This window comes from Cheilinus undulatus, linkage group 24 (genome assembly GCF_018320785.1).
Source record: "Cheilinus undulatus linkage group 24, ASM1832078v1, whole genome shotgun sequence".
In the NCBI taxonomy this organism is placed as follows: Eukaryota; Metazoa; Chordata; class Actinopteri; order Labriformes; family Labridae; genus Cheilinus; species Cheilinus undulatus.
Genome location: NC_054888.1, coordinates 22,920,873 through 22,934,119, shown reverse-complemented (window position 1 = coordinate 22,934,119; position 13,247 = coordinate 22,920,873). Strand labels below are relative to the sequence as shown.

General features: G+C 40.0%; 1 protein-coding gene across 5 annotated transcripts in view; it reads left to right on the top strand.

The window, feature by feature from the left end:
* The window catches only part of LOC121506478 (interleukin-1 receptor accessory protein-like 1), a 555,282-nt gene that overhangs the window by 371,964 nt on the left and 170,071 nt on the right, over positions 1–13,247 (top strand). The gene's annotated exons all lie outside the window — the stretch shown is intronic.

Below are 13,247 nucleotides of genomic sequence, written 5' to 3'. Positions count from 1 at the left end.
CTCCAGACGGATCCTTTGGAGAACAAATATTTAAAATGTAGAATAAATGTGCAGCCCGTTCTTGTAAATTTGTCCAAACACATCAGATGAGGGCAAAATTATTAGCCACCCCATGAAAAAACACATTTGCTGTTAAACAGAGCGAAGATTCTTTAAACTGCTTCTCCAAACATTCTAGTTTTTTTGGGATGTTTACATTATTTAGAGAAAAATTGGGTTAAAATTGGCAAAAAGTGGTGGAAATGGGTGGAAAGTAGAAAAAAAGTCTACAAAATCCGGTTAAAATTGGCACAAAGGGCCAATAATGGGTTCAAAAAAGAAATGGGGGGGGGGGAGTAGTGAAAAGTGTCAAAAATGGCAATAATGGGTTTAAAATAGAGAATAACGGGTTAAATTTCGCAAAATGTCAAAAATGTGTGGGAACTGGATAAAAAGATGTGTTATGATTGCTACGAGTGGCAAAAGAGGTTTAAAATGACAAAATGGCTTAAGAGGGCAAAAAAATGTGAAACTGGATTAAAAAGAAGCAGAATTGGTAAATATGGATTATAACAGGAAGTGGCAAAATGGGTTAAAAGTGGTAACATTTGGTCATACCTGGCAAAAAGCAGCAAGAAAGGGTTAAAGTAGCAGAAAACAGCTGGCAAAACTGGGTTTTAAGCAGCAAAATAGTTATGAAAATGGTTTAAAAGAGGCATAAAGTTTGCTAAAATGGGTTTACAGTGGTAGCAAAGTGGCTAACATGGATGAAAACTGACAAAAATAGGTTGAAATTGGAAAAAAAGTTGTGGAAATGGGTGGAAAGTAGAAAAAAGTCTGGCAAAATCTGGTTAAAAGTGGCACAAAGGGGCAATACTGGGTTCAAAAAAGAAATTTGGAGAAAAAAATAGTGAAAAGTGTCAGAAATGGCAATAATGGGTTTAAAATTAAGAATAATGGGTTAAATTTGGTAAAATGTCAAAAATGGGTGAGAAGTGATTAAAAAGACATGATTCGCCACAATGAGTGACAAAAGAGGCAGGATTGGCAATAATGGGTCATAATTGGTAATAACTGGCAAGATGGGTTAATAGTGGGTAAAAAAAAGGTATTGATGGGTTTACTTTTGCAATATTGGGTAAAATTATGCAATAATTGACAAAAAAAGGTTAAAAGTGGCAATAAGTGGAATTATTTGGTAAAATTGGTTATGGGTTAAAAGTGTCAAAAAGGTGGTATTAATGGTTTAAAATTAGTAATAATGGGTTAAAATTGACTTTAAAAGTGGCAAAATGAGTTTCAAAGCAGTAAAATTGGCAATAACGGGTTACAATCGGCAAAAAGGGTCAAAAGTGTTAAAAAAATAGTGGCAATAAAGGGTTAAATTTGGAAATAAGTGGTATTAATAAGTTAAAATTGGAAAAATAGATAAGAAGTGGCCAAAAGTGGGATTAATGGGTTCTAATGGGCAAGAGTGGCAAAAAGGTTAAAAGTTGGAAAATTCCAATTCCGTAATTTATCATAATTGGCCATTCTCTGGGATTTTAGGGGCCATTGTCTGGGTTTATCAGGGGCCCGTTGTCTGGGTTTATCAGGGGCCCATTCTCTGGGTTTATCAGGGTCCATTTTCTGGGTTTATCAGGGGCCCATTGTCTGTGTTTGTTTGGGTCCATTTTCTGGGTTCATCAGGGGCATTTTCTGGGTTTTTCAGGGTTCATTCTCTGGGTTTTTCAGGGTTCATTCTCTGGGTTTTTCAGGGGCCCAGCTTTTTCTGTAGCGAGCCCTGAGTATTTGTATGATTTCTTACACCTCCCCTGACTTTCTTGGCTTTTGTGAGTGGACCTTGAGTATTTGTCCTGATAAAGAATCAGGATGAGTCATTGGTGTAGTCTGAAAGAGGAAGTTATTCACTGGGTGTGAAAGTCATGTCCACTGCTTGTCGTCCTCTCCCATTTAATGCCTCGTCACTGTGATGAAACTGATCAAATCTATTTCTGTGCTCTCCGGATGCAGCCTGTCTTTGTTTAGCTGTAATGACTCACTAATGGATCAGAACCAATCAGAATCAGCCTCCGCATTACTTTGGAGTTTATGTTAGCACTGCATCAGATGCTTGCCTCCCATTCTGCCTCGGAGCGGTAGTTTTTTCGTTTGCTTTACCCGCTTTTGATGCACGGGGGGGCTCATGGGAAAACTCCTGCTTTGTGCCTTATTGGGCGAGAGCTCAGCTGTTGGTGGAATGGAAAATGGGTCATGATGAAGGCTTCCTTTGAAGTAAATTTGTCATGGACAATGAACACAACGGGCTCGCAGAGGTAAAAGGTGGCAATCAGAAAATAGGCACAAATCATTGTAGCTTTAAATTGATGAGGGATAAAAGCTTCTCTGGGTTTTTTCATCTGATTAAGTGTTCATAGTGGATGATGGTGGTTTTCAGGATCCATTACCTGATCGCTGAGAGAACCGGCAATAATGTCGCAAAGAAAGGCGATGTTCTATTTTGTTATTGGGGGTTGATTATTTTTAGTCACTGTGCAGGTTTTTTCTGCTCTCTGGAGCTTTATCCTCTCAGCAATCACATTCTCATGTTGATTTTCCAGTGCATGAGAATTACTGGAAACACTTTCACCACCTCCTTCCTGCTCATGCCCCTACCTCGTCCTATCTGTTGGACTAGCACGTCTTCCACACAAAGCTTGCGCTAACGTATCCTTTCCGGGGTTGTGGCAGATTTGGCGTGATTCTAATATCCATTCTTCCATGAAATATAGAAGCGCAAATGGCTCCGGCTGACAGTTAATTAGGCAGGTGAGAGCTAGGAGGACATGGAGGGACGCTTTTCCAGCTCGCATTGTGAAACTCCAGGGATGAACAGAGAGGGATCTGTAAATGGGCCGCCCTGATTAATCAGCCCGCACGTTTTTTGTCTGGTCCATCTCGCTTTTTGTCTCCTCACTTGTAATTGATTTAATTTCAAATGCTCGGCTGTGTAAAGGCTCTCCTCAGGCCTCGGCGTGCACGTCTCTGCACCACGCTCTCCATGGGAGCGATCACATACAGTTTGGGTCTGTAATTCAGTCTGACAGTTCAATGCGCACCACTCTTACTTTGTCTTGTGCAGATGTGGAATAATTGACTGCAGTCTAGCCGAGCAGACAAACTGCAGCATGAGTGTGTTTCTAGTAGAGTGCTAATGTTTATCATTTGTAAACACCAAACACACTATTTAATTTCCTTAATGCATGAGCATGTTTGTGTTTTCCTCTTGACTGAATGGATGAAGAGATATTTGCTCTTGAACGCATCCCAAAAGGGGAATCAAACCAACTTCCATACACAAAGCTGATCCTTTACTCAGCGGTCTGTTCTCCATGCAGAGCCGATCCTGACATGTTATTGTAGCTCAGATTGAATTTCTGACCATTGGGAATACCCAGCATGCTCCTTGTGACCCTGCCTGGCTGTTAAAACTTAGAGCCCTTCTCAGAGATATCACACTTCATCCCTCGATGCTTGACATTACGACACTGCAGCAAGTTTTCTGAGATTGCAGTGGAGAGAAAACAAAGTGGTTTAACATGCTAACATGCTAATCCTGTAAACAAACATCTTGACAAGACGAATTTCTGGATGTTTTTGTCACTATATTAAGACAAAACTGCACATGGTAAACATATTGGCAAACAAAATAATTGTATTTTTTTTTCTAACTCAGTTACAGCAGCAAAAAGCAGCACCAATAATAATCCAGCGGCTAAACCAGTGGTAGCTAGGGCCAAACAGGGCCCCCTGAAATCTGATCTGCAACCCCAAGAACCTTGAAATGATCGTCTTTTCGCCTTGTCAGCCATTAGCTCAGGTGTAATGAAGCCCAGGTTGCTTTGATAGCGGCTTTCACGTCATCGGCATTGTTGGGTCTGGTGTCTCTCATCTTCCTCTTGACAATACTCCATAGATTCTCTATGAGGTTCAGGTCAGAATCAAGCACAGTAACACCATGGTCATTGGTCATTGCTTTTGGTACCTTTGGCAGTGTGGGCAGGAGCCAAGTCCTGCTGGAAAATGAAATCAGCATCTCTATGGTGCTTGTCAGCAGAAGGAAGCATGAAGGTCTCTAAAATATCCTGGTAGATGGCTGCGTTGACTGTGGACTTCAGAAAACACAGTGGACCAACACCAGCAGATGCCATGGCAGCCCAAATCATCACTGACTGTGGAAACTTCACACTGGACTTCAAGCAACGTGGATTCTGTGCCTCTCCATTCTTCCCCCAGACTCTGGGACCTTGATTTCCAAATGACATGCAAAATGCACTTTCATCTGGAAAGAGGACTTTGGACCACTGAGACCACAACAGTCCAGTTCTTTTTCTCCACAGCCCAGGTAAGACGCTTCTGACGTTGTCAGTTCAGGAGTGGCTTGACACGAGGAATGCCACATTTGCAGCCCATGTCTAGGATTGGTCCGTGCATAGTTGCTCTTGATGCGCTGCCTACAGCCTCAGTCCACTCCTTGTGAAGCTCCCTCAAATTCTTGAATGGATTTTGCCCGACAATCCTCTCAAGGCTGCGGTTCTCCCTTATGCTGGTGCACCTTTTCCTACCACACTTTTTCCTTCCACTCGACTTTCTATGAATATGCTCAGATACAGCACTCTGTGAACAACCAGCTTCTTTAGAAATGACCTTTTATGGCTTACCCTCTTTGTGGAGGGTGTCAGTGACTGTCTCCTGGACATCTGTCAAGTCTGCAGTCTTCCCCATGATTGTGTAGCCTACTGACCCAGACTGAGAGACCATTTAGGTACCTGTATGTGGCTCAAATTGGTTAAAATGGGGTAAAGTTGTTTTTAAAAGGGTCAAAAAATGTAAAAATGGCTCAAATGGGTTAAACGTTTGTTAAAAGTAATGGGTTAAAATGGGTTAAAAGCACCCCCAAGGTCCAAAATCTGTTGAGGAGTGTCCTTGAAGAGTTGGGGTCTGTTCTAGCTGCATATTAGTGTGCATACTTGGGATTTAATATCTAAACCAGTGTTACTCAACCCTGCTCAACCAAAGAGCCAAATTGATGAAAAATACACCTGCAAGAGCCACAATCTAAGTGGTAAAAAGTGGCAATTAAAGTTGGCAAAAATGGTCAAAAAGTGGCAAACACTGGGAGAAAAGTGGCAAAAATGGGTGGGAAGTGACCAAATAATGAGTTTAAAGTGGCAAAAATGTTAGAATAAATGAGTGAAAAGTGACTAAAATGGGCAAAAATCAGAAAAAAAGGGGTGGGGAAAAATGGGCAGGAAGTGGCATTTAATTGCAAAAGGCAGCTTAAAGGGGGAAAAAATGCAAAAAGCAGAATGAAATTGTCGAAATTGGTAAAAAGTGACAAAAAGAATTGGCAAAAATGGGCTTAAAGCAGCTAACACTGTGAGAAAAGTGAGTTACAGGTGGCAAAAAAGGTCAAAAAGCGGCAAAAATGTAGCAAAAAATGAGTGAAAAGTGACTTAAATGGGCACAAATCAGCAAGAAGGTGGGAAAATGGGCAGAAAAGAGGCATTTAACTGCAAAAAGCAGGATAAAAGAGTCAAAAACTGGCTAAAAGTGGCACAAAGAAAAGGCAAAAATGGGCTAAAAGCAGTAAAATTTGCAAATAAGGGCAATGGAAATATAGAGGTTGACAATTTAGTTTGACAATTAAGCTAAGTGTGGGTAACAAACTGATTAATGTTAGTTGCAATGTATAATTTATGAGGTCAAATTTTCCATTTTCAGGTTTTCTGGGGGAATAATGTTTCAAATTACGGCATAAAAGAGTCACAAATCATCACAGAAGAGCTACACGTTGAGTATCACTGATCTAATCAGTCAAATAAAAATGTAGTTTTAAGGGTTTCATACACATAAAGGGTTCAGTATTATCCTTAAGTTGATATGTGTCATGCGTCATATTCATAAGTAAATCTGTGAATATTTCTGGTATATTTCAGATGATCTAGTCTTTTTTTTTTGGAACACTCCTTGTAATAAACCTTTTGTTTTTGTCACCAAAGCCCCTATCTGATAATCTGCCCTCCTCTCTGGAGGTTTCATTTGAAGGTTGGTGAGTAATAACAATACAAAGTGGAAATTGGTCTTTAGTCACTTGTCAGTGGCGGTTCCATCGTCTAATAATATGAACAGAGGATATCTGAGAACAAAACCATCATTACCCTGAATGGACTTGGACTCTGCAGCCACATCAAATTAGAATTTGCAATCTTTTGGTAATGATGGGGTTAGCCACATCAATGCACGCTTACTCTCTTACTCTCTTATTCCATGATTGCAGGTTGAGGTTGTGATGAGAATCCCATTTCATCTCAGCCTCATATTAAGCTCAAATATTAGAGTTAAAATCTCGACACATGTAGATCCCTCTGCCGTTAAGCTCCTGTTGAAGCTGATGAGCGTCGCTTTACACGGATAGGGTCGGTGTTTTATCAGCGCTCCTTTAAACTCGGCTAAGAGGCGGTTTTGAAGTGGATAACCTTTCTTTGACTTTATCAATCTATGAACGCTGATCATGCCATTATCCCGAGACAGATTTCTTCCTGTAGCTGTATGGATTTCATCTTTTGATGTTGGGATGTTTGAGCTCTCCTCTCACTGATTCAGGCCCTGTTTTCAATACTTAATGATTGATATTGACGCCTCAGATGTTCAGCTGTGGGATGAATGCGCTCCATGCTACATACCGATAGACTGGTGATAGATGGTGTTCAAGGTAAATACCAAGAGTCCTGGAGAAACCATGTAAATGTCAAAGGGTTGGGAAGACTCAATGATCACACAAGGATTGATTTTGTTGGTGTCTGTCTTTGAAGAAAGTCATGTTCTTTTCTCACAACACCTTCCACTGACTTATATAACACCCACACCTTTTTAAGAGCAGGAGGAGTCATCATTGTATAACATTTTAACAGAAAGACAGAGTTGTTTTAAATGAGAAAGAAGATAAAAAAGTGGATCTCTGAAGCTGCAAGTGAAGCTGAATCATAGCTCATTTTGTGCCATTCAATTTTCATTTTATTTGGCTGTGTTGAATGAATAAAACTCAAATTTGCCAGTGAATATTCATTTAAAAAACAATCAGAATTGTCGTCTCAGTTCTTTAAATTAGCCTTAAATGGCTAAGCAACACAAAAACCGACACATTTGCTCCTCAGGACCAAAAATGTCCCACTGAAAACCATTGAAAATGTCATTTTTGATCCCACATTTATCTTAACATGAACTAATGCATTCCTTTATGTTAAGATTTCAATTTGGACTACTGGCTTTTAATTTTTGATTTTTATAATTGTCCACCAGATGGCACTACTTTTTCCATTCAAAGCATGCTGCAAAATTTCCCATTTTTAAAGTTTTCTTCAAGAGGGTTTTTGTGATTTTGTTCTACTATACTTGCCTTTAAAGGGTTAAAATCCCAAGAATATGATTATGTGATATTTATATTTCAGGCTGAAGATGTTTTAAAAGATTGACTTGTTTAAAGTGGGAAAAAATACAAATATAACATTTTTACATTTAGGCATTGTAGCGCCATATTATGTAATAACGCCACATTATGTAATAACCCTAACCATAGGACTTAGTGTGGGCTCCAAGGTATGCCCTACCCCACTACCTTGCCTTAACTCTAATCGCTTAGTGGCTTCGAAAATGTGGCGTTATTACATAATGAATTGAAAATTTGTTACATTTTTAGATAATGTGGCATTATTACATAATGTGGCACTACAGGCATAAATGTGTTTGGATATTAAAGGAACTCTAAAGGGTTAACATATAAAAAAAATCCTAATTTTGTTAATAAAATGCTTTTATTTGAAATGTTGATGTACTATCATCTTAACAAACTTTGTGGGGTAAGAGCATGAGTGATGATGTGCCATTCACGACCAGACCTGTGCTACGAAACGGCTCTGTAATGTGAGCCACTGTAGCTAGCTCCTGTTTAAGTGCCAGTATCCTCTCCTGTTGTTATTTAATCCACATTTAAAAAGCCAAACTGGTACCAAATGAAGAGCCAAATAACCAGCTCTACTGATCAGAGCCAAATGAATTTCCTTAAAGAGACACTGTGAGGTTGGAGAGACGAACCAAAGGTCAGAGTTTCATTTTTTAAAGAATGGACCATACAGGAGCGGGGGTGATACCACCCATCCAGACTTTAGATGGAGGCTTTTTTAATTCATATCTACTGCAGTTTCTCTGGTGTGTTTTTTTTTACTTTTCTTTTTTTTTAGTAGCTGAAGTTTGAAAGGTCACATATTATGCAAAATAGTCTTTTTCAGACTTTTCTAACAAAATGATGTGCCCCAGGCTTGTCCACAATCCCCCCACGAATCAGAAAAATCCATTCCCTCCTCCCCTCTCTTTCTCCACCTTTCTGAAAATGTGTGCTCAAACAAGCCGTTCTCAGATTTTCCCCTCATGATGTCATGTGGAGAGTTAGCCCCGCCCCCAGATCCAGTTGCCCTTTCCTGCTTGGAAGAAAGTTCTACCCTCCTCTCCTGATCCTCTTCTCAGGAGAGCCAAATCCATTAAGCCTCATCCATTTCCTGAGAGGGGCGGAGTCAGACAGCTCAGTAACATTTAAAGCCACAAACACAGAAACATGCAAAAATTCAATACTGGAGGGTTTTTGTTTTTAATCTAGAAACTCCAAAGGCATGGTTTAGGACATCTGAGACTGCTATAAACTTGTCTTACAGGGGTCAAATATGTGACCTTTAAGAATGTTTTTTGTTTTTTTTTTTTGCACTTTGAACACAGTGGCTACTGTTTTATCACTTTTAACTCAATCCTGAGCTTTTTTTGCCCATTTTGCCACTTTTAACAAATTTTTGCTCTCTGCCCTTTATTGCAGGGATTCCCAAATTCTTCAGCCCGCGACCCCCAAAATAATGTATACGACGACCAGGGACCCCCACTGTCCCAAAGATTGGTTGTGGAATAGTTGAACTCAGCCATGCAAATTCAAGATTCGCCATGTTCAGGACTTTTTAAACATTGCTTTTACTTCTGCAAAATTCTAAACAAATTACCATGTTTTTATTTTTAATTCAACCATTTTTATGCATATATTTTTAAAGAACTGACAAAATACACAATTTAAAACCATTTAAAAACACTCTTTGTTTCTTGGAAGGCATCTTGCGACCCCCCACTTAGTGTCCTGCAACCCCCCAGGGGGTCCCGACACCCACTTTGGGAAACACTGCTCTATTGGCACCTTTTTTTTTGCCCCTTAACCTCCATTTCTGCCCATGAAAGTTTCTTTTCACTAATCTTTGTCAGTTTTAACCTATTTTGCTGTGTTTTTTTGGCCATTTTTGCCACTTTTTAGCCACTTTCTTTCCTCTTTTGCCTCAGTTTATGCGAATATATGTGAACGTCATGGCTTTGCTTTGAGGTCTAACATTACTTTCTAAATAGATAATTCAGTGTTTCCATCCACATTGTTGGCTTTTCCAGTAAAAGGTCATTTTGCTTTAAGAAAAGAGGTTTACTATTGAAAGGGGCCATATTTGTACTTTAATTTAATAAAATTCCTGTTTTGTTGCTTTGATAAGACCAGCTATTATTCAGGTTAAAAATAAAACATGGTCATCACAGCTTAACTTTACATTGGACCATGATTTTGCTGACCTCCATGGGCCCCCAGGTCAACTGGGCCCCAGAAAGCTTTTCTCTTTAACCCCCTTATGTTCAGCCTTGCCCTTAACTGTGAGATTTAGAACAAAACCCATTTTAATGAAAGTAGACCCACCCTGACAGACTGCCAGACACATTTTTCTCTTGATAAAACTAATTTGTGTTTTAAGTTTGAAGGGGGCAGCACCTGGTAGACTGGTTCTGACTCACTGGTACTGGTTTCTGACATCAATTAGGTCTGATCGTTTACTAAGAAGGTTTACACTGGATGCATTTCTGAATCTAGTAAATCAATTTTAATTGGAAATGGTGCCAGAAAGACAACAGCGGCTCATTCAAGCTGTGCACATCAGGCCAAGGATTAGAACCATTCTGCTTGATATGTTCAGTATTTGAACCTTAAACTCGCACATCTTTCCATTTGTTATAGAAGAGTTTGTTTTCACTTTAACCCCAAAGGCAGCCTGGAACCAGGCTCAGATATTAAAGCCAATTACTTTGGTTTTTGGCACAGGTTTAGACGGCACATGCAGGCTTTAAATTCTCACTGCAGCACTCTGTGATGCAGCAGCTCGGTGTTATGTTTAGTCCAATCTGCAGGCAGAAAACAGTCCTCTTTAAGCTCTCTATTGGGTTGTCTGAAGCTTTTAAGCGGGGAAGTTTGCATCAAACTCTGAGACACATTTTAGTTTCTAAAGCCTCAGCAACACCTTCCTTCAATATCTCACACTCTGGCTCACACACACACCAGCCATCCCTCTAAATGTCACGAGCTCGGCAGAATGCTCCAACAATGCCAAAGGGTTCAGAGGCCCTGGGATCAATATTACATCATTTCTCTCAATTAGGGCATATTTATTCCCCTCAAGTTATTGTACATCTGCGAGTGGGCCTATCTGCATTCCTGGCAGGTCTCCAGATGAGTCAAGGCCCCGGGGGGAGGGGGAAGAGGCAGGTCGAGATAAGGATGGAGAGAGAAATGGAGGTAGGGGGAGTTTAGGCGGAGAGGAGTCAGGGAAAAGGAGAAGATCATTGAGGATGCATGGAGGGGATGAAATATGACGGTGTCCTCAGTTGAGTTATTACAGATGAAAGTGGATACAAGGCAGCACACTGTCCCAAATGGATAATATGCCCTGCAGCGTGGAGGCATAAATCGGGTCTGTCATATTAGAAGGGGGGTCGCTGGTGGTGATTGGACGGGATTCTTGGCACGGGAAAGGTCCCATTAGTGTTTTACATAAGTAAGGTAATGAGGGAGACAGTCAGCGCAATTGCTTCATGAGACCCGATCGGCCCAGCGGACCAAAGAGGGCTAATTTTACTCAGTCCACCCGAGTGTGACCAAAGGGCTGAAACCCTGCTCACAGCCCGGATCCTGACTGACCTCAAAAGTCAAGCTATCGTCCCTCATTGACCGTTCTCCCCGCTTTACTTCCTATCAGCAGCTTCCACCTGCAGCGTTGTTCCTGTCTCAGCGAGCGGAGAGGAAAATGTCTGAAGGCATTTGCTGTCCTGAGCAGAAATAGCATCTCTAAGTAGCCAAGGCACTGGAGTGCACACCCCCTTGTCTGTGCCAGGAACGCTCCCCATCTCTGGGTAGACTGACTAATCATAAATCTGGCTAGGGCGGGAGTTTACAGGAAGTCTGTGTTATGTTGTGTATTTATGTTTGTTCCTCAATTACACCAGAGGAAGGTCAGAAAGCTCACGTCATTGTGGAACGGACTCATTTAGATCAATTAAGCTTTAAACTGAGGAGGGCTGAGATGACCTCCACATCTTTGGTTTAAACACACCGTTTTAAACTCTACCAACTCTACCAAATCAAAACAGTTACAAAAGATGCCGACAACATCACACCATGAAAAACGATTTTATATTGAGCAATAGTCCAAGTTTCTAGGATTAGCATATTTTTGCAATTCTTGGTACATTTTTGCCACTTTCAACTCATTTTTCAACTATTTTCACCATTTGGCAACCAAGTTTTGGCACTTCTAGCAATTTCCTGCCACTTTTAATAATTTTTTGCCAATTTTAGCCCATTTTTCCACCTTTCACCACTTCTGCCAGTTTTGTAACATTTGCTTCCACATTGAACACCTTTTCCCACTTACAACTGGTTTTTGCCACTCTTAAAGCACTTTACATCATTTTTACCAAAAGTTTTTGCTATTTTTAGATTTTTTTGGTACTATTAATACAGTTTTATCATGTTCTACCCTTTTTCCCATTGTTTTAAACAGCTTTTCACCATTTTCACCCCTATTTTTGGCACTTTTATCCTCTCTAAAGTCATACTTGCTTCTTTATTCCTTTTTTGCCCCTTTTAACCATTTTTTTGCCATTTCTAATACAATTTTTTCACTTTCAACCCACTTATGCATCTCTTTAACCACTCTCCACCAGTTATTCCATTAAGTTTTGCCACTTTTGAAATAGTTTGGCTACTTACAACCCATTTTTCCCCTTTTTAACAGCTTTTCACCTATTTTTCACCTCATTTTCATCACTTTTATTCTTTCTTAAGCCATATCTGCCCCTTTGTGGCCTATTTTCGCCACTCTTTCACAACTTATTTTGTCCATTTTTGTCACTTTTCACCAATTTTAACCAATTCCTAACTGCTATTTGCCATTTCAACTTCCCATTCTCACCATTTCTAACCAAATTTTGGACACTTAAAGCCAGTTTCGCCCCATTAACCTATTTTTGCCACTATTAATTCATTTATCTCCACTTTTTTTTTTTTTTTTACCACTTTACACATTTTTTTTGCCACTTTTACCCATTATTCCCCATTTTAACTGCTTTTCACAGTTTTTAACCCCCGTTTTTCCAGTTTTATCTGATCTAAACTGATGATAATCATAATCCAGCACAAGTTAGTAGCACTAAACATAAATGAGATACAGCAACAGAACAGCACCCAGTGTTTCAGTGGCAATAATAAATTGTGGAAACGACATGACCTATTACGGCAGTAAAGGTTCATTACAACAGTTTCAGACTGCTCTACCTTAGCCAGGGAGATTTAATTGTGGCGTCAGATGGAGTTCACTCCATGCCAGAGTTGTGTTTGGAGGAGGCCATTTGAGATTGGACCAATATAACACAATACAAGCTCTGCAACCCAGAACCAATACTGGTTCACAACATCATGTTTTTCCCACAGACTCTGCATGTTCACATATGAATGTATATCTTAAAGACTGAATCATGCACTGAAACATAAACCACTGCTCATACAGTGTGACTCAAGTCAATTGCACTGCAGAATAACCCAATCTAGACATGATTTATAGGGATAAAGGAGAGCCAAGATTGGTTTTGGGATAGCTTAAGTGTGTGCAGTGCTATTGTGATCATGCAGACCAAGAATATCAGAACAATCTTATGAAAGTTAGGCTTCAGGATCCTTTAAATAAACTCCAGAGATTTTTGTTTCTGCACACTCCGTATCACTTAAAGTCAGAGTTCGACAAAGTTTAGGACTGAACAGCTGCAGGGTGACTTCTCATGCTGTTAAAAATATACTTAATAAGACATGTAGGACTTTCTGTTTTGGTACACGG